The following is a 27,673-nucleotide window of genomic DNA, read 5'->3' as shown; positions in this document are numbered from 1 at the left end:
CTCGAACTAGGTAGTTCGGACTAGGGTCCTATTCCGAAATACCGTTACTCCTCGTGAAACGAGGTGTACCGGTAGTTCGGAATAGGCACCCTAGTCCGAACTACCTAGTTCGAGCCCCGTGTAGCCGCGCTACACGGGGTTTGAAGCAGCGGGGATTTAAAAATGGCGGCTCCCCGCTTATGCTAATGAAGCCCGGGAAATTCAAATCCCGGGCTTCATTAGCAAGTGCGGTATGCATACATTACCCTCCTAGTTCGAACTAGGAGGGTAGTGTAGACATACCCTCTATGACTCCATTCGTTCAAGAACTCCTCCTAAATAGTAAGAGCTAAGACCACCAAACTTGGTATTCATCTTCCTCTTATCCTAGCTTAAAACAAGGCCAGGAAAAGGGAATGTGCCTGGACTTCTATTGTCTTCCATAATATGAAAAATTGGGAGCTGATAGGAGAAGAGCTACTGCAGAGTGACCACTGGGGGCAACTGCACAGCAAGACAGTGGCCAGATGGGTCCAGGGCTCACCATCTTGCAGGTCATTGCAACAGGTAAGTGTCCCCTCTACTCTACCCACCCCCAGCTTTGACTGCAGTGCCAGATGGGGGAGGTGGGGAGTCCTGCTGACTACCAGTTCCACTGCTGTGGCTCCCCTGGGACCCACCACAGGGCTGGACAGTGCAAACCCCTCCACTGAGAGTAGAGGCCAAGGGTGGGCACTTAGTCCCAGGTCTTCCCCCAAAGGGATTGCTGGGGGATGGGATTGCTGGCCTGCTTGGGGAGATGGAGACCCTCCCAGAAGCCATTAGCTGGGGGAGGCTGGCCAGGCTGGCCGGCCAGGCATCCAGACAGACCCCCCCTCTAGGAATTACTGGCTGGGGGGACTGGGCAGTGCAGCCCCAGGCCCCTGGGATGAGCCACCACTGCTTTCCCCTCCCCCGTCCCCCCGCACTCCAGAAGAAGCCACAGTTGGAGCAGCAACACCCTCACCCCCATGTGCAGCCCTGGAATCCTCCCACCCTGAGCCCCTCGTCCTGATTCCTGCACAACCCATGCTCTGAACCCCCTTCGCCACTCCTCCCATCCTCTGTATTTATACACTTGCACGGGAAAGGGACACCAGAAACAATTGGAAGACAGTCAGCTGCTGTTTGCTGTCTGCAGTGCTGAGGTGAGCGCTGCAACACAAAACCAAAGATCTCTCCCCATAGTTTGACTTGCAGTTTTCACCATACATTGTTTTTCCAAGCACATTTAGCACCACCAACATTTCTATTGGTATTGTCTGCACACAGCCCAACAAGCTTTTCACTCAGAAAAGGTGTCTCAATCACTTAGTATAGAAATCCGCACTGCGTATCCAAAGTTTCACATGGTAGGGAGGAAAACCCAATCCTGTTTGTGTTTACCTCATCAGAGGGAGGAGCTAGGAACAGTCCAAAGGGTCGGGAGGGGGCAGTTAGGGACTATGTGGGGCCAAGAGGTAACTCAGAGGGCAGGGAGGGAGTAGCTAGGGGTTGTGTGTAGCCGGGTGGGCGGGGGAGCCCTTGGGCTGATAGGAGGATACCTCAGGGTTTATAGAAGGGGTATCTAGAGTCTGTGTGCCAGGAGAGCTTTGTGGTCCCACGGTTTCCTGACGACTCTGCCAGACATGAAGCTGGGTCCCCCACCCCATGTCTCTTACTGGCTGTGAGAGTAAAGGGGGCTGGGAGCAGAGAGGCAGCTTCAACCCCTGCACCAGCTGTAGTGACAGGAGAGGAGGGAACAATACAGCTGCTTGTGCCAAGGCACCAGCCAGAGGAGCAGTTACTGTGGTCTGCCTGGCTCTGGCGTCTCACCTCCAAACTGGCCAGTGGACAGGGAGGGAGGAGGGGTGCGCCTGTCCCTGGAACTGCCCTTCCTGCCACTGAAATTTGGGGGGCAACATCCCCAGCATCCACCAGCGCTGCCCTCTGTAGGGGCTTTTGCTGCATGCGGAGTTCCAGGGATTCAAGATTCAGCCTTGCTGCTCCTGGCTTCAGGGGGGGAACGGATCAGGACTTCAGCCCCCTCAGTGCTTGCTTTCAGCCCTGCATGGGGTTGCCAGGGCTTGTGGCTTCAGCCCTTGGGGGAAGCGAGTGCAGGGGCTTGGGGATTCTGCGGGGGTGGGAGAAGGGTGCCAGGGATTGGAGCTGCTACCCTGGGGGGAAGGGCACACTTCAGCCTGGGTGATACTGGGGATTCAGGGGTGCACCACGGAGCAGGGCTTCAGCCTTGGAGTGCTGAGAATTCAGTGTGGGAAGAGCGCCAGCCAGGGCCAGCCCACAACATTTTGACACCTGAGGCGGGGAGCTCAACTGATCCCTCGCTTGGGCCAAAACTTTGAAAGGTCTCAATTCTGCCTTCTTCCTGTTCTGCTCCTCTCATGGTACTGCAGAGAGAATACATATGCACCAGCAGCAGACATAATTTTCTACACTCTGGGGCCTAGTGGTGCCCCGCCTCCTCTCCCCACAGTCTGGCACCTAAGGCAGCCACCTCAGTTTGCCTCATGGTAAGGCCAGCCCTGCCCCATCTATTGTAAACAGGCTGCCTCTCCTACTGGCTGCCCGTCTTTCTGCTTCTGAAACCTGCATGAGAACGCCACCTGCTGGCCACAGCCTGCTGCATTCACCTGCCAGCCACAAACAGGTGGCTGCAGCTGCACTGATGACAACTGTCCAGCAGAGGGTGCACCAGAGCTGAAAATATGGGACCATTCACCCACTTTTTTAAAAAACAGTTGAGACACTTGCAAGAGGGCTTAAATACAGGCCCCATGGTCACCCTAGATAGGGCCCCTCTTCTCCCTGGCTGTACTACTGTCCCTTAGCTAGCCAGATTGATGTGAGCTAACTACCTCTTGCGTCTCACAACCTCACAACTGTTAATTTAAATTTCCTCAGGCTTCTCATGCTGCTAGTCCCACTTGATTAGACCCCAGCTTTCTTTGCCCTATTTATATAAATACAGATTACTTATCTCCTAGAACTGAAAGGGACTTTGAAAGGTCATTGAGTCCAGTCCCCTGCCTTCACAGCAAGACCAAGTACCACCCCTGACAAATTTTTCCCTCCAAATGGCCTTCTCAAGGATTGAGCTCACAACTCTGGCTTTAGCAGGCCAAGGCTCAAACCACTGAGCCATCCCTCCCCCATCTAGCTATTGCTATATACATAGAATGTTGGTTTTAGGTGGTTGTAGGTTTGTCTGCTGACCTGTTTGTTGTGTCAAGAAAGAATCTTTCACATCAACCCAGTGGGTTTTCTTGCCCTTTGCCCATTCCATTAGACACAGGGGCTACGCCTAGACTACATCCCTCTTTCGTAAAATGGATGTAAATTAGACATATCGCAATTGCTAATGAAGCGGGGATTTAAATCTCCCCCGCTTCATTAGCATAAAAATGGCTGCCGCTTTTTTTTGGCACAGAGCTGTGCCGGAAAAAAGCGCCAGTCTAGATGCTGATCTTGCAGAAAATAAAGCCTTTTCCAAAAGATCCCTTATTCCTTATTTCAGAGAGGGATAAGGGATCTTTCGTAAAAGGCTTTATTTTCTGCAAGATCAGCATCTAGACTGCGCTTTTTTCCATCAAAGCTCCGTGACGAAAAAAAGCGGCAGCCATTTTTATGCTAATGAAGCGGGGGAGATTTAAATCCCCGCTTCATTAGCAATTGCGATACGTCTAATTTACATCCCTTTTACGAAAAAGGGATGTAGTCTAGATGTAGCCAGATAGATTAAATAATAAGAGGATTTAGAAATGGAATATTAGGAACTGTATGAATGTTTACTTGTAGCTAATAGACAATGTGGCTCAAAAGGCCAACACACAGTAATGAGACCCACTGAGATTTTGTTGGTGGAAAAGGGGGAGAAATGATGTCTTTGCAGACCAAAGTCCCTCACTGGTACTTTTTGTCTCCTTCATAGGGGTCAGGGAGGCATGTGTGAGAGGATTCAGCAAGCAAGCTTAAGTTTGCTAGTGGTGGCCTATTGCTTAACGTTCATCCTTGTATCTGTCTTCATTCATTTGCATATCCCAGTCAAGGAGCCTCTGCTATTCTAGCTTCAGGGTAAAGGTCTCTCTAGCTTAATGCCTGTGGTTATTCTACTTATTTTAGATATACACTTTCTTTCTGTAACTCTCCACTGGATGCTGCCTCCATAAATTCCTCCACTGACAGTAACATAACTTTAATCAGCCAAATTCATGAAAATTTGCTCAAGATCTTCATCAGCCCTTCTCTACAGATGCTAGCCAAATTTAAGTAGATCTGTAACTGGCTTTCCATTAAACACTCCATTCTGTGTCTGAATGATGCATACAAAACCTAGGCTTGTGGTCAGCCAGAGTGCTTACCATACATTGACATATGCCTTTAAATCTGCATTTAGCTTGCCGCCACTGCCATCCCTGAAGGGGATGTGGGGCCCAGGACAAATGGGAGGGACACAAAGGGGGCATCAGCTAAAGGGGGCATGTGACCCACCCCAAATACTCCTGAACTCTCACTGTGCCTGTCCCCCCCTCCTCCCCACAATACCTGGGTGGGGCTCTGTTCTCCTTCCACTGCACTGGAGATTTCTGAGGCGCAAGGCCCCCGCAGTACGTCAGCAGTGAAAGAAGCAGTTCTTCTGGTTGGCTGTGCTGCCCCCCCCACCAGCCATTCCATGCAGTAGCATCTCCTGGGATCTGTACAGCCCTGCCAGAGTACAGGGGTGAGGAGTTCTGCTGGGATCAGTATCACACAACCTCACTCCTGGGCGCAATGTCTCTACATGCTGCCTCTTTCACCACTGCCTGGGGTTCAGAACTGAGCTGCTAGGATCTCCCAGGAACTGCAGTGACAAATGGAACAGAAGATGAAGCCGCCCACTGGCCTTGTGCCAGAAGCAGGCAGCTCTTCTGGTGTGAGTGTTTTGTGGGTTCCCAGCCCCACCCTCAGTCCTGGCCACCAGTGGGGCTGTACAGACACCAGCAGACACAGTTGCATGGGAGAGATTGGGATCATACGGTGACTGAGCCCACGTTCCACACGCTGAAGCATGGGGTCCCCCAAAGCGTGGGGCCCAGAGAAGTCACCCCAATTCACTATACCCAAGTTCTGCTTGCTACCATCACATTTTTCTGATGAGCTTGTGTCTGTTAATTGCTGTGAACTACATAACAGTCATTCAAACTAATCACAATATTTACATATACTCTGGCATTACTCTGGTGCAAAGATTAGAATCAATAGGCAAAGCAGGGAGTGCTTCTGGAGAAAAATTTGAACAAGGGCAGAAAATACTTTCCTGGAATATATCTGTTTGGTCAAAAACCCTATCTGTATTTGAAAAATAGTTCCTAGTGGAAATTTTTTTACAAACCTTAACGAAGTAAGAGATGACATTAGAGTGCAAGCCTCAAAGCATGATGCGCATGATTAAAGAGCAAGTCGCTGACCATTTATTTTTAAATGTGGTATACAATATAGTGTATGCTAATATGCGAGCTACTCAGTACCACAAATGCACACGGTCTTTGGATTTAGCACTAAAGCACCACCCAGCTGAACAGGTCCTGAGCCAGTATTCTTATTCAGGTGGTATTCTAGTTCCAATTCTAGCATTGAACCCAACAGCCTGCTCTAATGAGCCAGAAGCAAAGATGAGATTTATGTTTGTTCTTGCCATTCTTGGCAACAGAATTAACAGGTAACAGTTGGGTTTGGTATTAGAAGCATGTTTTCTGATTAGCGCTGCTGTTTCCATGATGTAATGCAATGCATCTGTTTCTTATCCTGCCCATTACAATTTTCTTTCTCATTACAACCGGTACTACAACGTCCTCTTAATGAATTTAACTGCCATCAAAAGTCATATTTTCACTATTGGAACATTCATTTCTTTCTACTTCACATAACAAAAGGGTGGGGTTCTCCATGAAAGTTTCACAAGAACATTTAATTTTGTCACCGAATTTCACATTCCTTAATTATTCAGCAGGCTGAAATCTCTTGTTCAGAAGCATTTGGCATACAGGTTTAATCTCTCTAGACAGGTACCCTTGGGACCTGACCAGTGCCAAACCAGAGAATTTGTCAAACCACGGGAGGTCAATATTGTCTAGCAGGATTACTAACACTTCCACTGCTTACTGGTCTCTTAAAAGACATTTGCAGTAAGTTAGAGCTAAATAACAGCACAGAACACTGAGAGCCAGGACTGGTGGTTGAAAACAAATTTTATGGAATCGTGGGAAACTTGGTCACATCTATGATAAGTGGACAGCTGGCTAACTAAAATTTTGCAAGACCCTTGCTGTTGCTGGACCAGAGAGTGCCAGGCTAGAGAGGTTCATCCTGTGATGCTTGTGTGATGGAGATTTGTGACACTATTAGTGAGTAAAGTTTGCCCTGTGAGGGACTAGAAGAACTAGACTCTGTGCAGATCATCTAATATATACTGTGCTGTCTATCTAGGACATGAGGGATACTAGTAGGTACTATCTGTGTTCCTTGAATGCTGCACCATTTACTGACCATCTCTCTAGAGAGCCTTATTTCTAACTATGAGGACCTAAAATCTCTAGGCTCAGAGACTTGATAACTAGTCCCCAGTGTTCTTGTTTATGGATGATAATGTCATGATGTGGATTATATCCCTGATTTTTTTTATTTTAAACATGCACATAATTACTTAAAATCTCACTTTTGATTTAGATCTAAGGTCGTCTACAAGCTACACTGACTAAATGAAGAGAAGCTAATTTATTCTCAATACATTGAACTATACCCAAGAATTCTTGAAGCATGTATAAAGCAATTAATATGCTGCTTCTCATGCAAATATTTTATTGCTTGTAAAAACAGCTATCTGGGTAGCTCTGGAGAAATAAGTCATCTGTTTATCTGCAGAACATGTACTTCATAAAGAGGGGCAGAGCAATTTGCCTTAGGCTGTCTCACCCTAATAGGTCAGCCCACATCTAAGGGAATGATGATAATGACTGAATTTCCATTCCTGTTGAGTCCTTGGGACCTCTGATGAGGCGGCCAGTTCCAGTTACAGATGTGAGACTGCTTTGTGATGCAGATCTATAGACTCATAAATTTTAAGGCCAGGAGGGACCATTGCATCATCTAGATTGCCTTCATGTATAACACAGGCCATAATATTTCACTCTGTGATTCCTGTAGTTCCCATAACTTGTGCTTGATTAAAGCATATCCTCCAGAACATCTGGCCTGACACTAACTGCTCATTTCATATAGACCATGAAGGAGCCATCAGATGACAACATTCGGGCTCTACAACATGATGTGTTCTGGATGGATGGGCACTGATAGCTGACTAAAAAGATGCCAGATGGCCACTTCTCTTCATTTTAATTGTTGATCACTCTAACCAGTAGCCAATAATGTACATCCCTGCTCATAATATAGACACCTCTCTGCACAATTAGTATACTGTAACAGAATCTGTTCACCCCCCTGTGCCCCTTTGTGGCCAAGCATCGTGTCACAGCTCTCTGGGGCCTAGTGACCCGTGCTGATTGCCATTCCAGTACTGTAGTGGTTTCTCTGCCAAGAACTCATCCAGTGACTCTGCCTTCCAGCCAAGTCACAGTTGTCTGTACTAAAAATCCACACAATATCTTTAACACAAAACAAATCCTGCCACCCACTCTGGGGCTCTTCCTCAGTCAGTCCTTGGTTTGGCTTGCTGGCCTCAGCAGCCATTGTTGAGGGCTTAAACACTCTGGCTACGTCTACACTGGCATGATTTTGCACAAGAACTCTTTTGCGGAAGAATTCTTGTGCAAAAACTCTTCCAGAAAAGAGCGACTACACTGGCATGTGCCTTTGCGCAAGAGATGTGCTTTTGTGCAAGAGCATCCATGCCAGTGTAGACACTCTCTTATGCAAGAAAGCTCTGATGGCCATTTAACCATAGGGCTTTCTTGCGCAAGAAATTCATGTTGCCTGTCTACACTGGCCTCTTGCACAAGAACAGCTGCGCAAGAGGGCTTATTCCTGAGCGGGAGCGTCATAGTTCTTGCGCAAGAAGCACTGATTTCATATATTAGAACGTCAGTGTTCTTGCGCAAGAACTCACGGCTAGTGTAGACAGGCAGCAAGTTTTGGAGCAAAAGCGGCTGCTTTTGCACAAGAGCGCACCAATGTAGACACAGCCTCTCTCCCTGGGATGTAATAGCCTCTTAACACTGGTCCTGTGAGGTTTGAATTAGGCCAAGCAGGGCCAATCAATCAAGTATACAGCAAACAGGGGAGAGAGAGATTGAGACTGGGAGGAGGCTGCTAATTGGAAGCAAGCTCACCTGTGAGGGAACAGGCAGGATTTACATAATGCCAAGAGACTGGAAACAGAGAAAGGCTGCAGGGTTAAGAATTACAGTTGATCTCCCTGAGCTAAGAAGGGATAGGACTTTCTGAGACCCAGTACACCATAGGAGAGAGGCTCTGCATTGCTTCTATGCACTGGTAATCTTAATTTGTTGGAATATCCCCTTAAGGCAGGGATGGGGAATCTTTTTTGAGGTCAGGGGTCACTGAGCCACACAAAAAAAAATCAGTTGGGGCCACACCAAAGTGAGAAACAAAAAAAGAAAAAACAAACAACCCCCCCTCCAAAAAAAAAAAAAAAACCAACCTCTCTCTGCCGTGGCCCTTGACTGAAAAAGAGAAAAACATTCCCTTCGCACACCGGGGCCTAGGCTAATGGATTTTGTGTGCTCCAACCTCAGGGCTGGTGGGTGCGGGGAGCTAGAGCACCAGTGCGGGCTCCCTGATACTAAGGGGGAGCGCTGAGCCTCAGGGGCTGGATCCAGTCAAACTGGGGGCCATAGCCGGCCCCTGGGCCTTAGATTCCCCACCCCCAGCCTTAAGGGCTGGGGGCTACTTTAATTTGTACTGAGGCCTCATGATTGTGCAAATTGTCCCCAGATGGTAGTTCCTACAAAAAATAAAGTTGAACCACTGTTAGCCCTGGTGTCCAGCCTGATACTAACGGGTATAGCTGCACAGCTGGTCCACTGTATCTGACCCAGTATCTCTGCCACTCAAATGTTTTCCTTTTGTCTGCTACAACTAAAGATTTTTCTGCAATGCTGTTCTCCTGTCTGGAAGGCAGCGAGTATAGTTTTACATGCTATTTTAAAAACACCATACGATCCCATTTAAGAAGCTTATGGAAAAAAGTATTTCATCTGTGTACAGTAGTGCACATGTATAGTCACTGCTCTGGTAGCTGAATGGAACATTAAAACTGTATCATTGAATGGCAGATTTCATGAAGGAATTCCTTCATCCCTCATATATGCTCCCATATGAAAGGCAATATTTTCCAGTGAAAGCGAAGGATCTCAGAGCATGGGCTCAAACATCTACCCGGTGATATTTAGCCCTATAGGCCAGCCATGACTGTGCAGCAGGTCTTTTATCCCTATGTAGACACACACTTTCCTAACATTAATAAGTGTTAAGGGTAACTTGGAAGACACCAGAGCCGAGGAAAAAAATGTGTTTGTTTATTTGGGAACCAAACTGAAAAATCAAGGGGAGGAGGAATCTCATTTGATTTGAACTGAAATGCATCTATCAAACTGAACAGCTTTTTAAAAAATCATAACTATCAAAACACATCAGTCAATGCAAAACAATTTTTATTACGTCTTCTGTTTTGATTCAGTAGTTTCATTAAGGCACCTCTCTTTTTAGGTATTAATTTTTAATGGCCCCAATTTGAAATTGAAATGCTATTATGTCTCAAAAGCTAAGCAAAGAGATTCCACTTTTTTTTTCAAAAGGTAACAGTCAAAACAAAATGTTTCAATTCTTGTCAAATCGGTTTCTTTTAAACCAAACCACATTGTGAATTCTTCTTGAATTCAGTAAACTTCGTGCCCTGTAAAGTGCTTTTTTTAATGAAAAAACAGTCAAAAATGTTGCCCTGCTCTAGCAGTCACACAGTAACACTCTCACATTAATTCATAATTGCACAACTTTCCATTTACCCTGTCTTGACCATCTTTTTACCTTACATTTGTACATCCCTATACACATGATGCAGACAGAGTCTTTTGAGAAAGTTTAACATTTCATAGAATCATAGAACACTAGAACTGGAAGGTCTCAAGAGGTCATCAGGTCCAGTCCCCTGCCCTTGTGGCAGGACCCAGTACCATCTAGACCAGTGTTTCTCAACCTTTATATATATAAATAAAAGTACCCCCTTTTAAAAAAAATTACGTAACCCCCCCATACCTACAGTTTTCAGACACACATTCTTTTTCTACCATTGCAACACATTTGTTTAAACAACTTAATCGTAGCCGGGTGGGCAATGACATTTTTGGGTGTAAAAAGTACAAAAATAATAAAACGCTGTAAAACTTACAACAAAATTTCAGTTTTCTTCAAATTTCAGTTGTGTTGAGGTACCCCCAGACTTTTCTTGAGTACCCCTTAGGGTACTCTTACCACTGATTGAGAAACACTGATTTAGACCATTGCTGATAGATGTCTAACCTGTTCTTAAATATCTCCAAAGATGGAGATTTCACAAGGTCCCTAGGCAACTCATTCCAGTGTTTAATCACCCTGATAGGTAGGAAGTTTTTCCTAATGTCCAACCAAAACCTCCCTTGCTGCAGTTTAAGCCCATTGCTTCTTGTCCTTTCCTCAGAGGCTAAGGAGAACAATTTTTTCTCCCTCTTCCTTGTGACACCCTTTTAGATACCTGAAAAATGCTATCATATCCCCTATCAGTTTTCTACTTTCCAAACTAAATAAGCCCAATTCTTTCAGTCTTCCTTCATAGGTCATGTTCTCTAGACCTTTATTCTCTCCTGGACCTGAAATCTCTCCTGTCTTCCGTGATTTTTCAAAGATGATAGAGGAGGTATCTGAGCTTTTAGCTATCAGCTCCTTGAGTATTCTAGGATGCATTTCATCAGGCCTTCATGACTTGCAGACATCTAACTTTTCTAAGTTATTTTAACATGTTCTTTTTTTATTTTATCTTCTAAATATACCCCCTTCCCGCTAGCATTCACTGTGTTAGGCATTCCTTCATCATCAGACTTCTTGGTGAAGACCGAAATAATGACTTCTTTGTTTTGGTCTTCACCAAGAAATCTGATGATGAAGGAATGCCGAACATAATGAATGCTAGTGGGAAGGGCATAGGTTTAGAAGATAAAATAAAAAAAAGAAATTAAAAATCACTTAGAAAAGTTAGATGTCTGCAGGTCACCAGGGCCTGATGAAATGCATCCTAGAATACTCAAGGAGCTGATGGAGGAGGTATCTGAGCCTTTAGCTATCATCTTTGAAAAATCATGGAGGACATTTCTTAACTATCTGAATAGGCTTACTGGGTCCCATAGCACCTTCTCTTTAGTTAAAATGCCTCAGTTTAAAAAAAAAATAGATAGACTGAAGCAATGTGGTCAATACTGTGCTTTTGTACACAAGGATAGGACAAGTATTATAGTTTCAATATCTCTGAACATGTTCCTTGTTCTCAGCTACTGTTTCAGTACCCAGGAAGGCCAAACTGTGGTTTGTGAGCCACATGCAGCTTTTCTACAGCTAAATGCAGCCTGTGCAGTTCCTGGTGTCCACATTATCCATCTACCAAAGTACAGGAGAATTGTGGTTTCTGTCTTGAGGGCTCCCCCTCCACTCTCCTGAGTAGCAGAGTCCTCGAAACCCCAACAAGGCTGGGCCCAGGTTTCCTGGGGCTTAATCCCCGACCTTGCAGTGACTAGGGGCAGGAGTTAGGGTGTCTCCACTCCGAGGTGCTCTCTTTACACTGCATGCTTTCTTGGCCCAGTGATCATTTCATAAGGTTCAAAGCAAGTACAATTTATTAAACATCAACTGATTAAAGAGAAAAGAATAAGAAAAAAATGAGAATGGTTAAATGAGAACACACAGTCTTGATGTCCCTGTGCTACAGAGCAGAACAGCAGTGTGCAGAGTGTAAGGACAGTTCAGTCTCTTCCTTATAGGCCCCTTAGAGGCCCTGGATGTGCTGCAGGGGGGCTGCAGGCTGGACACGCTTGCTCTGGCAGTGACCACACAGCCTCAAGCTCTAAGTAGCCAGACCCCTCTCCGAGTCTGGCCTGCTGGGCCTCGTGGCTGGTGATATCTCCCTGCCCAGAGCCTCTCCCCACACTTTGCTGGTCCCAGCTGCTCACCACACCCAGCTGTAGGCTGTGCTGCCTTAGTCTCCAGCTCCTTGAGTTGCTTCTCTGTCCCTTTTGGCTTCTCTGAGCACTGCCAGTCTGCTGCTCAACACAGGGTCTGTGCTCCTTGAGCTATGTGTGCCTGGCTCTGCTGCTGCAAAACTGCCTCTCCACACAGCTTGCACTCCTTGGGCTGCCTGTGTCTGGCTCTGTTGCTGCAGGACTTCTTCTGCACACAGCTTGCACTACTCTTAGCAGTCTCTCAGCTCTCTCCTTACTCAGAGAGACCCAGAACAATCCCAGCTCACAGGGAGAACGGGGCCTGGCCTCTCACTCTCCTCACTGGCCTGTCCAACCTGTCAATCACGCTGAGCTGGAGTGTTGGCTGCTTTCCATTGTCTCTGGGGTCTGTCAGTCTCATGGACCCTTCCCCTTTTGATACTGAGAGCTGGCAAACCAAAAACTCCCACAGAGTTTTAGTAAGGGGCTAACAGTCCCCTTACACTAGGAGCTTCTGTCCAGCAGATAGGGAGGTCTTAGAACTTCAGTGGGGTGTGCCTGCTGGGGCTGAAACACCAAGCCCCAAGGAGCATGTCCCTGCACTTGCCTTTGGAAGATTGTCCTATGTGGCCTGGAGGCAGAGGTGAAAGTAAGGGGGTGCACCCTGGTGAGTAGCTCCAGCAAGAGCTGGCTGAACTGCTGCAAAAGCCAGCAGGGAATTATTTGAAGAGTTGGCAGGGACCAAAGTTGCAATAGGACAGTATCTGTAAGAAATTTTAAATTACTTTCACCACTCCTTGGAGGGTCAGTAAGTTTGGCTATCCCCGTTGTATGAATGAAAACACTGGTTTATTTGCTAAAAATCAAACACTGTATGTGTATACAGATTATGTCCACTAGGTGGCAGTATATGAACACGAAACTATTTTCAATCCCTTCATCATTGTCCTGTGCTGCACTTTCTCTTTATTGTAGGTGGGTTTAAACCTATCTAGGCAAAGGTTTCTAGCCCCACCATGGTTTAAGGGAGAATCAGAATCTGATTTTAAATATCTTGGTTTTCAAGTACATTAAATTCCCATTCACTTGGCCAGCAACATCAAAGCCAAAACTGTCCCCATCTTGACATAAGAAGCCAGCAAACATCCCTCTGCATCCTTGTTGTTCTCATGGCAATATCTCAGAACAGGGCCTTGCTTAATGAGGTGTAAATGGAGACACAAAGCAGTATAATTAATAACAGCTTTACGACGTTACCAGAATAACAATTCATAATGTGAGCCTGTTGTCGTCCTACTTTAATGCATTTATTTATTGTAAGAGTAATGCAGGATTTTGCTGAGCAATTTTGTTATACAATTTCTCTGTTCTTTAACAACAATAAATAGCAATTCTAGTCATTCCACTGGCAAAAGTTTTAAACACGCAAACAGAATATGATACATCAAATCCCAAAATAAAATGAAATTGCCTTAACAAAGATTACCTCAAATGTACAGCCAGGAAAAGGAAATGGTAAAACAATACTTCTAGAAAAGGTGAATATTTTTCTTACATGTTTCTTCTTCAGCATTGTATGACAGTTCTTCAGGAGATGCAATAACCAAATTATTTACCCAATGACCTGTAAGTCCTTCTTAAAAGACCACTTATGTCAGATTACAGTGAACCAAGATGATTTTTGTGTATGAATCACCTTTTGTCCAGTTCCTCTAAATTCTGTCTCATTAGTCACTAGAGATCACAAGCAACTTAGAGCATAGACCAGACTTTTTTGGTGTTTGGAAAGTGCCTAGCATAGCATGGGTGCTACCTATAAGTAAATGACCAAGGGTGGCAATAGATGGTGTCACTCTGGTATTTTGTGTATTTTATAATGGAAATATAACCAAACACATGGCAATATCTTCCACTAGCAAAGGTGTTTGCAAGGATTTTGCTTGTGACTACTGTGTGCCTATATGTTAATCTGCAAAGAAGGAATTATTCACATGCTGGGCTGAATTGCATGGTATAAGTCAGGGTCTTCGGTTTCAGAGAACTATAACAATTGTGAGTGTGTATTGATTTTATACAATAAATTGAGCAATATATCTACATGCACAGCAAGTTTAGTTGATATGATCTTATGTGTATATCTTTTATGACTCAGTCACATCTAATCATCACATAAACTAAAAGCTTTATTATACATCGAGCTGGTAGTGTTATATTTAAAGTTGCCTAACTTCCTCCTGTAAAACCCTGTCTTCAGTTGCTTATAATCATTCAGGGCCAAATTTCCCATTCTGGGTGTCTGCTTCAGTCTAAACTTATATTTATTTTTACTGGAAAGTTTTTCAGTTAAACAGTTCAGTGAGAACCAAATGAGGGGAAAATGCAACATTTCACCCCGCTTTTAAAAAGATAAATCTTACAGCCCTTTTATTGAGAAGCTTTAGTGCTTTTATACTTCGGAGAAGGGATTTGATATTTTCCAAAGTGTTATTACTTCTAAATTTTGAGTGTTCGACTTTGCAACATTAGTGTACTGGTAACACAATTCTGTCTTATGGTTTTAACTATTGCATTAAAAGAAACCACCAAACTGTTTGAAGTGTGCGCAAGCACTACTCATAATGGTAGATCCCAAAAGGGGCTGAATAACTGGAATGGCCAGGACCAGAATCTCTCTTGTTATAAAGTAGAAATGAAGCTCACCTACTAATACACAATCCAGATGCAGAGCTAAACTTGTTAACATGAGAGAGATTTGTACTGGGACTTTTATTCGGGTGCATCTCTAATACAAAAGAAATCTGTTTTTTTGTTACAGGTTGAACCTGTCTAGTCAGGCAGTCTCTGAGGCTACATCTACTGCAGAAGTATTTTGGGATACCTCTGGCAGAAGACTGTAAGTTACACAAACTTAGACTCCCTATAGATTGATTCTCTCCTCTGAATTTGGCCCCAAAGAGTTTTTGGTCCACTGCTGTGTTTTTATCTCTGACATTTTCACAACCAAAATAAAAATGTTACATCTATAGTAATTAAATCTGAAAATCTATGCAGAAATCTGTTCACCGGTACCAGTATCAAGAAAAAATGCAAAGTAAGACTTGCCTGTTTTGGCTGCCAATGGACTGCCTTCGCCTACATGATAAGATTTCTTGATTCAGCAACCTGGGAAAAAGTGTATTTTTGTAAGTGTTATTGGAACAGATCACTGTCTGAGAGAAGACCTCTTTGGTAAATCATCACAAAGGTGAACAGGAGACTGTGATGAGCTAAGCCAGCCTATTCTGCTAGCCAGAGTCCGCTTTACATGGGCTTCCTGGGTCAGGCTCACAAGCCTCTTCCATCCAAGCACACAGACAGGACCAAAATCAGCTGCAGAATGATACAGACACTGAGATAAGCTCTGGGAAGTCTCAGTTTAAGGGACTTGCCCATGGTGTTCACCTCCCTTGGAGTACAAAGCCAGCATTACATTAAATTGACCTCTTCCCTCAATGTGGATGAAGGTATGCACAACGTCCTGCCCCTCCATTTATAAATTATATAAACTGGGAAATATTATTAATGAGAGTTTATAACTACAAAAAGTTATATGGAAATGCAAATTGAACAAATCAGATTACTAAGAAAATAATGCAAAGCATGCAATCTAAGACAGACTCACTAAAGAAATCGGTTATAAACAGTAATTCCTCACCCTAGATATTGTTTTAGGTAGAATCTTTCACAGGCAAGAGGTGTCATTCTAGCCTGGGTCCAGCAATTCTCCCCCCACACACACACACCTCGGTCCAAGTCTTTTTGTTTCCAAGTATCTCTTTGTGGGGAGATAGAGAAGAAAACTGAAGACCATGATTGTTTTTCTCCACAACCTGAGAGAGAATTTCCATTAGGTGGGACTCTTTTGTGTGATCCCCCCACCTACCAGAGGAACAGTTCAACTGTACAGGATGGAGGTTAGTATCTGGTGACTAGGTCTCCTGACACTGTAACATCACAGTGTTCATGAGTCAGTGGCAGGATAGAGGAAGGCCAAGCTTTTTCAGTCCATTGTCCTCATGAAAGGCCATCAGCCCAGTCTTCCTTTTCCATTGTTGTACCTGAAGTGTTAGCAGTGCATGTCACCCAAAGTAGCATAGTTGTAAAACAGTCAATATTTCTAACTTCAGATACAAATATGATATATGCATATGAATAAGAAATCATATCCAATAAATCAAAACCTTGCCAGAGATACTTTAGTCTATGTCACATTCATATCATAAGCATATTTTATAGAGAATATGGAGAGTAATATCAGAAGGTGCTTTTTTGAAAATAAAGGCAGAGGTGAATCAGTAGACAGGGCATCCCTGCTATACATCCAAGATACATTCCAGAAAAGGTGGACATATAGCGAAATGATGTTACAGCCAAAAGAGAACCTACTGCAGAAGGTTATACAAGAGAAGTTACAGCTATTTGGGCATATCTGCAGAATGAACCATGGGTGAAAAGTTAAGACCCTGGTATTCAGCATAATGGATGGTCCGAATGGGAGTGGTAGACTCCCACAAAGAATGGGTAGATGATATAGTAGATTGGTGCGAAGCTAGTCTACAGAAACTAAGCTACTCTGCACTGGACAGGGAAAAATGGAAGGAAATAGTGAGGGAGGCATTGGACACCAATGGGCTTTGAATCCATGGTTGATGATGATGATGATGATTTTTTTTTTCCTGTGGCTGACTTCTCTTTCCACAAATTGGTCTTTTATTTATTTATTTATTTTGTGCAATGTAAGATCAGGGAATGGGAGGACTTATAACACAACAGTTCCTACATGCGTCAATGATGTTAGTGTGGAACTGACATATACTGGGGCAACATATAGAAGAGATGCCCTGTACACTGATTGCATGAAAATATTTGATGTCAGTGAATAGTAAAAAGATAGAAGAGCAATGAAACAGACCAACGAATATTGGTACATTCACGTGATGCCTGAACAGTGAGAGCTCAGTACTGTACTGTTTAGACAAACTCCTTTTAATTTTCATTTACAGTAAAAAAATACAGGAATTGTTAATAGAGCTCAGTTAATAATAGATTTTACAGTTTGGTGGCCAAAGTAAAAATTCCAGGAAAAAATAGTTTTTGGTTTGACTTGAAAGCCCTTTTTTTAAACCCTTGTTTGTTTAGCTAAATCTAGCTAAATTTCCAAATGAATGGATGTTTCAGTTGAAGATGTCAGCATGAAACATTTTTAATTTTTCAGAAATCAGTTTCTGAACTTATTCATATTTTTTACCAAATTCATGAAAGTTCAAACTGCATTTTCAGGTAATAGGTGTTGATGAAGATTCATGCAACTCTAGTTAGAAGGTGTTTAATTTTCCTGTGGCTAGTCAGAAAAATTATCTACTCATAAAAACATGTAGTGAAAAGAAGGACAGGTAGATAATGTGACTATTTTTGCTGCCTTTGCTCTGCTACATAATGGATTAAAGCAAACTAATATACAAAGGAGTTACAGGATCAGGACCAAGATGTAATTCTGAGTGGACTGTTCGTAGATTCCAAGACCAGAAGGGACCATTGTGATTATCTAGTGTAACCTATTGTAGAACACAGGCTATCGAATTCCGGGAGCAGATCTTTCAGAAAAACATCCAATCTTGATTTTAAAGTTTTCAAGTGACAGAGAATCCATTAGGAACCTTGGTAAAATGTTCCAATGGTTCATTACCCTCCTGTTAGACTCAAAATAAAGTGAAAATCTGAATTTGTCTAACATCAACATCGAACCAGCCACTGCTCATATGATATCTTTCTCTTCTAAACATTTATTCCCCATACACATATAGTCATCCCTTAACCTTTTCTTTGTTAAGCTAGATGGATTTAGCTTCTCAATTCTATCACTATAAAGAATGTTTTCTAATCTTTTAATCACTGTCATGGTTTATCCTCTGAAACCAATTTAACATCATCCTTCTTGAATTGTGGGCACCAGGACTTGTCACAGGATTCCAGCAGTGGTTGCACCGGTGCTAAATCGAATGGTAAAATATGTGTATGCACTCCAGGACTTCATTAGCTTTTTCAGCCAATACTATTACATTCGGAGCTAATGTTCAATTGATTTTTCATCACAACCCCCAAATCTTTTTCACAGTCATTGCATCCAAAAATATTTCTCCATTCTGTAAGTATAGCCTACACTCTTATTCACAGATGTATATATTTATATTTAGCTGTATTAAAACACAGATTATTTGCTTAGTAAACTGTATGCAAGCAATCTGAATCAGTGAGCTGTCTTCTTTGATACTTGCCACTCCCCCAATTTTTGTGTCATCTGAAGTCTTTCAATTATGAGTTTTATATTTCTGTCCAGGTCATGGATACAGGAAATAAATAGTATAAGGATAAGACCAATTCCTGAAGGACCCTACTGAACACATACCTGTCCAATGATGGTTCTCTGGTCTCAAAATATAACTGTGAAAAATCACGTCACCAGTTTTAATTTTTTTTTTTAACATGTGCAATGTTAAGATTATATTATTCTAGATTTTTAATCAAATGGCATGTTACCAAAACGTGTCACATGTTACCAAACGTTTTACCAAAACAAACCTCTTACAGAAGTCTATTACATCAACACTCTTACCTACTAAACTAGCAATCACATACATTTGGACAGGATCTATTTTCCATAAATGCACGTTGATCTGTATTTAATGATATTTCCCTCCTTTAGCCTTTTTACTAATCAAGTCCCATATTAGCTGCTTCATTACCTTGTTGAAGATCGATAGCAGGCTGACAAGCAAATAATTACCCAAACCATCTTCTTATCCTTTTAAAAAAAATGGCACATTAGCTTTCTCCCAGTCTTCTGGAACTTCCCCAGTGTGCCAAGAGTGATTGATAACCAACATCAGCAATCCAGCAAGCTTCTCTGCCAGCTCTTTTAAAACGCTGGGTTGCAAGTTATCTGGATCTGCTGATTCAGAAAATGTTGATCTTTAGTAGCCTTTGTTTAACATCATGTAGAGACACTAGTGGAACAGAAACAGTGTGATCCTCGCCATGTGATTAAACTGGATCATCTATTTTTTTCCTCAGATATAGAACAGAAATGGGTGTGTCTGGACTGGCAAGATTTTGCGCAAAAGCACTTGCTTTTGCACAAAAACTTGCCAGCTGTCTACACTGGCTGCTTGAATTTGCACAAGAGCACTGACTTTGTAATGTACAAAATCAGTGCTTCTTGCGCAAATACTTTCCCGCTCCCACTTGGGAAAAAGCCCTCTTGTGCAAGAATACTTGTGCAAGAGGGCCAGTGTAGACAGGGAAGAACTGTTTTGCTCAAAAAATCCCCGATGGCTAAAATGGCGATCGGGGCTTTCTTCCACAAAATCACGTCTAGAGTGGTCATGGATGCTTTTGCGCAAAAGCATCCATGCCAATCTAGATGCACTTTTGCAGAAATACTTTTAACGGAAAAGATTTTCTGTTAAAAGTATTTCCGCAAAATCATGCCAGCCTAGACGCAGCCAAACATGTATTTAACTCTTCTGATTTTTTCTGCATTATTATTGATGATTCTACCATTGCCATCTAGTAACAGACCAACACCATTGTCAGGATTCCTTTAGTTCCTAATTTATTTTAAAAATTCCTCCTTTTTGTACTTAATTCTGCTGCCTATAGATTTTTTGGATATTCCTTGGCTTCTCTTATCCATTTTCTACAATTCTTATTTTTTTATATTCATTAATATCAATTTTCCAATTCTCCCATCAATTACACATTATTTTGTTTGTTTTTTTATATCTATCTTCATTTCCTCTTTATACCAGATTTCTGTGTGTGTTTGTTTTTAAACAGCACAGACTTCTTCCTCAGCTGTGGGATTGAGGCATTTTGGACATATAATAAGGAGTTCTTAAATGATTCTCTATCATCATTCATATTTTTGGTTAAATTCTTCCTCTTAGCTAATTTGGTTCATAATTGTTTACCGCTCTGGACAATAATAGTGCTCTACAGATATGTGTGTAAATAATCAATTAATCTTAATGTTATTCTGCTTATACATTATAAATGTCATCAAGATATGATGACTTGTACCTAAGCTACCTATTAACTCCTATTTCTGTGATTGGGTCCTCTTTCATCTGTAAGAATTCACCTATATTGGCTGCAACACTTTTGAGAACTATTTCAAGGATGTTTTAATAGTATAAGCATGAGAACTCCGGTATATGTTTCTTGGATTGAGGCTCCCTTGATCAAACAGATTTTGTTCCCAACACACACTTGTAGGAATGGACATACCAGTTGAGACAAAATGATATTTGAGCTTAATTGTCACCCAGAACTCAACCTGTACCTTGAGTTCTTTTTGGTCATATTTCTCATTGTTTCATTTTGGAAACAACTGGAAGTAGAAATCCCAAACCCAGCCAGAATACATGTTTTGGGGAGATCTTCATTTTGCTTTTGTAGAGGAGAAGTTTTAATTCAAATCCAAACTAGTAGGTGCTTTTTAAAAGTGACTTTCCGAGCTTCTCCAGCCACTTGTACTGTAAGACAATTTATGATAGGCTGAAGCATCTATGCACACTTTTGGATATAGTATAAATTATAATAACTTTAGTATTGAATTATAAATTGGCTATATTTATTCTATCAATAAATGTCATTAATCTGAATAATTGGATTTGCAGTGTTCTATGTCATTTGTCTCATTAATCTAGATTTGCTCTACCAGAATTAATTAGCTGTTTATAAGTCAAAACTTTGCTTTTGTCCAACTTTGACCTTGCTTAGCTGCCTTTTTTTTCCCTTCCTTATTTATTTAGTAACAGTACACATGCAATGAGCAAAAATCTGCAAGGAAAAGTCTCTTTGTAAATGATGATTCTTATCAGGTAGATTATGAAGTTTGTGTGCTGTTTCAGAGTTCTGCATTTCTTATTAGATTCAGAACACCATGGCAACATGCTTCTCCTGCAGATCCCTGTGGAAAAAAACAGAACAGTTAATTGAAGTCCATAGCACACGATTTATTCATGATAAAATATGGTCTGATGTATAAATGTGTTGGTTGGCCTACTTGAGATTCAGCACATCTATATTTTTAGTTTTAGTGATAGAATTCTACAAAGACATGCTTCACTAAGCAAAGGCAATGCCTAATGTATTTTGCTGGGCAAAGTTTTGCTGTATTAGTACCACCATGAAAACTTTCTCTGTTAGAAAAGTGATTTGTGGCCTTTAATTCATCCTATGTGCTAGGGAAAGATGGTTAATAGACTAAAAACCTAAGCCAATAAAACATAAAACCTCATTGCTTAGTGGAAGAAAACTAATTGTACATATAAGTAGTGTAGGATGTATGACCAGCCCAAACAGAAGATCTTTCCTCTGCTCCCATGTAGATCAGACCAAAGCACATTTTTTAGTCATATTGTAGAAACCCCAAACCACTATGAGCACAATCTATGGTTGTTTGTACATACCTGAGAGCAACCAGGGCAAACTTAGCCAAATAACTAACTAGATAATAAGTAGACTAATCCCAAACAGGTTTCCAAACTATATGCCTTATCTGAGGAAAGGCTTGTGGCCTAATTTTAGACCAAAACACATGGCCCTCTGGATCCTCCATGCTACAGAACAAATATGGGATCTAGACACTACTAGCCTCTTCATCAGGAAATTAGTTGGCCTACACAAAGCTATTTTTATTCTCTAACTGGCCCAAACTAATTCAAGAAATACAAGAAGCATCACAGAAAGTGAAGATTTATGCAACTGAGCTATCCCTTCTACCTCAAACCACCACTCTTAGCATTTATAGTTATAGATTCTCCCCCATGTCAGTTGCTGAATGTTTCATCCCAGGATTGGAGTATTTCCCATTTCTCCTTTCACTGCAGCTGATCATGTGGATGCAAGAGGTTCAGGGACCTATCTTACTAATGTCTCCATTTTAAAAGCCCATGTGTGTCTAGCCAGAGATCGGCATTGAATTCTAACGTCCCTTTGAGAGTTTAATAATCCTTGAGTTGGTTTCTATCTTGCTGGCAGCTTAGGTGCCATTTGTCACTCTAAATCCTGCTCCTGACAGGTCCCTTCCTTATATTACTCAGGTGAAGCTAATAGAAATAGAAGAACAGCTAAAGGATATCTGCAGGATAGAATGTTCTCGGTGACTTCAGGACTACATTTGTCATCTAGGGACAAGCCAAGACAGAACCCCCAGGGAGACTCATTTGGTGTCACTGGTCATCTTGCCACGTAGGCAAGGTGGAATCATACAACTTCATACTGTGAGAAGAGGATAAAATATCCCTGATGCAAATTTGGGCATGACTGATGTGAGGGACTAATTTTACCTTTGGGGCAGAGACTGCAAAGCTAAAGAATGTTGAAGAAACAGCCATTGAAGCTATGTTTTTAAAAAAATTAAACAGGCCCCTGGGCTTTTTTAAAGCTACGCAGCAGAGGCTGATCACATTCAGGTTGCCTTCTATTTCACTCTTCCTTCTACTTCCACTACTTCACTCACCTCCCCATATTTCAGTAAGAAAACGTAGGTACAATTTTCAAAAGCTGAACTTTTGTAAACCACAAATCTTCTGTCATAAATTTAGACAGACTAGAAATGTGCTTGAGAATTTGTAGCGATTCATGCCATCTGGCATTTGTCAGCTTTCCCTATTCCCTTCCCCCTGCTAATGCAACACACAGAAACTGGACCTTTCGTATTTAGTTACCGGAAATGTTAAAATGTTTGTGTCTGGAATTTCTTAAAAAATTGTTAAAAAGCCAAAACACTGTAATAGTACAGTGCCTGAGTCTCATGATCCCAAAGCCCTTGGCAAACATTAATAATGATTATTGTACCCTGTGTGGTCCATATTACTATCCTCCCTGCCCAAACTCTTCCAGGAGACAGTGAAACTCCATGGTCTCTGCTAAAACCAGTGGCTGCCAGAACTTGCCCCAAACATTTCTTAAAAGGGAATTTAAATATAATCACTACTTAACTAACATGGAGGTACCTATGAAGTGAAACTTAGTGGAACCACCTTTTATTATCTGAATGGAATTTGGGAGTGTCATTTTCTCTGAGAGTAAAAAACAATTATTTTGGTCTGAAAACATTTATGACCATTCTAGAATTTTGTGATCTTTTTTCCTTCTCTGAATTTTTGCTGCTTAGTTACTTTAACAATGTAAGCCACATGTGCAACAACATGCAATGGAAGCCAAATAAGAAAAGAGTCCACTCCTGATGTTGATCAGTACAAGTATAGAAACACAGCCAAATATTCATTAGTGCTTAGCTGAAAGGCTGCACAGGATGTACCAAGAGCAGGTAGAGCAATGTAAATCTGATGTTAGTTTAAAGAAATGTGTGTGAACAACTGTACAGAACATTTCCCTAGTAGGTTTGTGAACATCACTGGGGTAATACTTGTTCTCTCTGGGAGATCAGTGAAAATCTAGAACAATGCCATTGAATTTAGAAGAGAAAATTCAAATTTCCACCAGTTTCACTTAGTGGTAGAGTCCTCAGTTCCTATTAATATCACCTACCTTCCCAGGAGGTTCAGAACAACTTGGAAGAATTCATCCTTAGAGAAGAACTTGGCTTAATATAATATTTGAGATGGAAAAGTGAAACTTAACAGACCCTTTCCCTGTGTATATTACAAACAGCAGGTCAGAAAATGGAGCCTATTAACTTTCAGTATAAACAGGTCAAGAAATGCCAAGTCCTGGTTAGTGGAAAGGGTAATGCAATTTATGAGCCTTATGATGGATCTTTTGTGCCTCCAGATTTTAACTAGCTCTTATGGAGTCCTCCTGAGTGATGAGAGGTTTTCTGCCACAATCTATCTTAGTGCTGTAAGTTTGCTCAGCAGGGGATTTGGTTGCCACTCCAACATTGTCAGCTTCAGATGAAAAAATACTAGTGTGTGGGGGGGAGTGCTGCAAATCACACTTTTTACATTCCAAAATAATAGCAAATTAACTGGAAAAGTCGTGCTAAATCTCTGAAACTTTGAGACACTCAACAGGCAATAATAACAAACTGCAGGGTGAAACTTCAGTATTCAAAAAGAGATTTTCCTCCACAGCAGTTGCCAAATGTGTGCATGGTTGTGGCATTTCAAGTTTCTCCTCTATCCTTCACCATGGTTCCATTGTACCAGTACCCCTGTCATCTGGGATTCCTAGTTACTACCCTACTTCTCATTTAGGGATTTCTTCATTTCCCCTTGCTATCTGCTTTCAGGATGGCTAGAGGGATTTTTATTATTGATTTAATAGCTATTTGGGTTGGAAGAGTCAACAGATCATCTTATCCATCTACCTCTTCCCCCTCTTCCACAATAGGATAGCACCTTGAGGCCCCAACCAAGATCAAAGCCCCATTGTTGTAGGTGCTACACAGACACAACATGCCACAGAATGTTCCCTGCTGAGCTTACAATTTAAATTGACAAGACTGTAAAGGGTGGAAAAGAGAAAGCATTATGCCCATGCTATAGACAGGGTCTGGGGGACAGAAAGGGAGGACTTGCCGAAGGTGGATTGAATGCAGATGTTTAGTGACTTCACTCAAAGATCATCTCTCATCTTCCAAAGTGATCACATCTAAACATTTTGTTAGTGCTATTATACAGGTTTCCTAATGGAGCAAGCAAAAGAATGGTATGATCGATACCTTCTCTTTTCAGAACTCAGTCATGTCAGCTCTGTGTGAATCTGTTTGACCCCATCCGTGTGCCTGTTCCAACACAGATTCTAAACCCAAATCTCCTACATAATAGACATCAATGCAGTGAGCTTGTTATTAACCTTTATGTTGTATTTTCAAAAGAAATTAAATGTATCTGTCTGCAGATAAGATTCTGCCTGATATAAAACAGAGTAAAAATGTTTTTATGTTCATAACTTTTTAGCTCCAAGAATCTGTTCAGCGTGTTAAAAATGAAACCACTACAGATGGATATTTCTTTCAATTACTGTGAAAGCTTGTAACAAATCCTCTGGCATGCCAAGAACCAGGCATCAAAGTGCTTATATATTCTATTAAGGGTGCTTAATTGCTCACATATTCTATTAAATGGTTCAATATTGTAGCGAGAAGGGCAGGAAAAATACAATGGTTTGTCCCTCCCATCGCCTCCTTTAGATGAGTCAACAGGTCATCTTGAGGATTGACAAGTTGTATTTTTCCTAGTCTCCCCTCAGTACTAAACCACTGAATAAAATTGGTAAGTGTTTGAGCTCTGATGCATAGTTCTTGGCATGCAAAGGATTTCTTACACGTTTTGATGATTTGGAGTGGTTAGTTGGTTATTCCACTCCTCTCCATTGACAAGGCACATGTGATAGAAACTTGGTATACAAGCTTTTGCTTCATTTTGATGTACAGGAATTGATACTACTTTTGGTTGCTTTGTTTCTTCCTGTTACCTCCGAAACTGTCAGTGAAATTAAACACAGATGTAACTAAGAGGATGCAGGTGTCAGCTTTTAGACTGCCAAAAGGACTCTGTCATTTAAATGTTCTCAGTTTCAGCATTATCTTTGGGTCCAGCTGATCCTCACTCAGGGTGAGTTGGGGATGCAAAGAGGGCTTTATAGTGCCTCAGTCCTTGAGCTAGCTGGGGCTACAGTAAGTCAGAGCAATCTCGGACTCTATCTTGTGCTAAACCAGGGAGACATTCAGTAGACAGAGGTCAATGGAGCAGAGCAGCCCTCCATCCATGCTCCTGTGTGAGCTACACCTGCCCCTATACAATTTGAGGATTCCTCTCTGTTGAAGCAATATAAAGGTGCCCAGGATTTAGCCCTTTGATTCCCTGTTTTTCACTTTCAGATGAATCCACACATAAGCTCTAGATGCTTCCTTCCAGAACTCTGAAGATGTTTGAAACGTAAGTCCAAATGTTGTGGCTCTTGTTCATCTTTTCTTTTGGGGCTTTGACACTTCTCTCACTTTACTCCGGTTTTGTCCCTATGTAACTTTAGTGAAGTTACTTCACCTTTTTGGGCCTGGGTAACAGGCAAAACATACTCTTCTGGCTCTTCTTTCTAAAGAAAAGAGCCAGTCACTGGTACTTCAAATGGAAGAAATTGCAGACATATTGTTGAAAGGTTCTGTTTTTCCATATTTATCTCAGATGAGGGTCTCTTTTCAACTATGCCTGCTTACAATAGTGAATCATGCTGGCTAAGATACTGGATGGGAAACATGTTCTTAAGCCCTGTTTCTAATTTTAGAGTAGAGATTTATTCTCTGCTCATTTAAAACTTTACTCAATAGCATTATAAAAGGCTCTTGAAAGAGGTCACTGAACAGTCAGCCCAGCCTTGATAAAACCTGTGTTTGCCTCATTAACATGTATGCACTCAATGTTTGCAAAGTTTCTTTTCTTCATATTCCCAAGTACAGTTTTGGCCAGTTCTTAGCTTGTAAGTGTGCTGATTTGGAACAGTCTTTAACTACACTATTGATTCTACACAACAGCAAGCATTCAGACCCTCACCCTCCAGCTCTACAGGAATTTTCTCTTCTAAATGTTTTCAATAAAATTTTGGTGCATGCCAGAAAATCTACAGACAAAAGAAGGGGCAAGGAGCTCAGTCTCCTGTAGGTTGTAATGCTTTGGTTTATTTTTGATTGTTGGGTTAGTATGTGGGTTCTAGATGGTGTTGGTGGCCTGTGAGATACAGGAGATCAGACTAGATCATGTGATGCTCCTTTCTAGCCCTAAACTCTAAAATTCTGCTCTTACAATGATTCTGGCTCTAGCTGTCCATGGGCCTGATCCACAGAGAGAGACTAAAAGTTCAATCTGTTTCAGGCCCACTGATGTGGGGAAGGGCAACTGTCCCAGGGCCTGGCAATTTCAAAGAGCCCAAGGCTCTTGGCCACTGCTGCTGCTACTGAAGTGGCTGGTTTCCCAGGCCCTTTAAATAACTGCTGGAGCCCCATGCAGTGTTATCTGGACAGCACTAAGGGATGGATGGGGGACATGGCATGGTCTGGGTGGTGCTTAGGGCTGGCTGCCCCAGCCTTGCCCCTTCTTCCCAAGGCTCTGCTCCTTCTGGGAGCCTGGTGCCACTCCTACCCCATACCTTTCCCAGGGCCCCAGCAATTCCGTCAGCCCCCCGATCTGTTTAGATTTTTCAAGAGAAGGTTAAAAAGTGGCTTGATCACAGGTCTACAAATACCTACACAAGGAACCAGTTTTGATACGAGATGGCTCTATAATCTAGCAGACAAAAATCATAATGAGCTACAATGATTTGCAACTGAAGCTAGATAAATTAAGGTTAGCAGTAAAACACAGTTATTTTTTAACAGTGAATGTAATTAACCATTGGATCAGCTTCCCAAGGGATGTGAAGGACTCTCCAACACCTCAAGTCTTTATGTTGAG

General features: G+C 42.1%; 1 long non-coding RNA gene across 1 annotated transcript; it reads left to right on the top strand.

Moving 5' to 3' along the window:
* Positions 1 to 324: 324 nt before the first annotated feature.
* LOC142829076 (uncharacterized) lies at positions 325 to 27,673 on the top strand. The gene is made up of 3 exons (XR_012903299.1): positions 325 to 546; positions 15,028 to 15,105; positions 26,107 to 27,673. It is a non-coding gene; the product is annotated as an uncharacterized LOC142829076 (long non-coding RNA).

Source organism: Pelodiscus sinensis, chromosome 4 (genome assembly GCF_049634645.1).
Source record: "Pelodiscus sinensis isolate JC-2024 chromosome 4, ASM4963464v1, whole genome shotgun sequence".
Taxonomy (NCBI): Eukaryota; Metazoa; Chordata; order Testudines; family Trionychidae; genus Pelodiscus; species Pelodiscus sinensis.
This window is presented reverse-complemented; position numbering and strand designations above follow the sequence as displayed.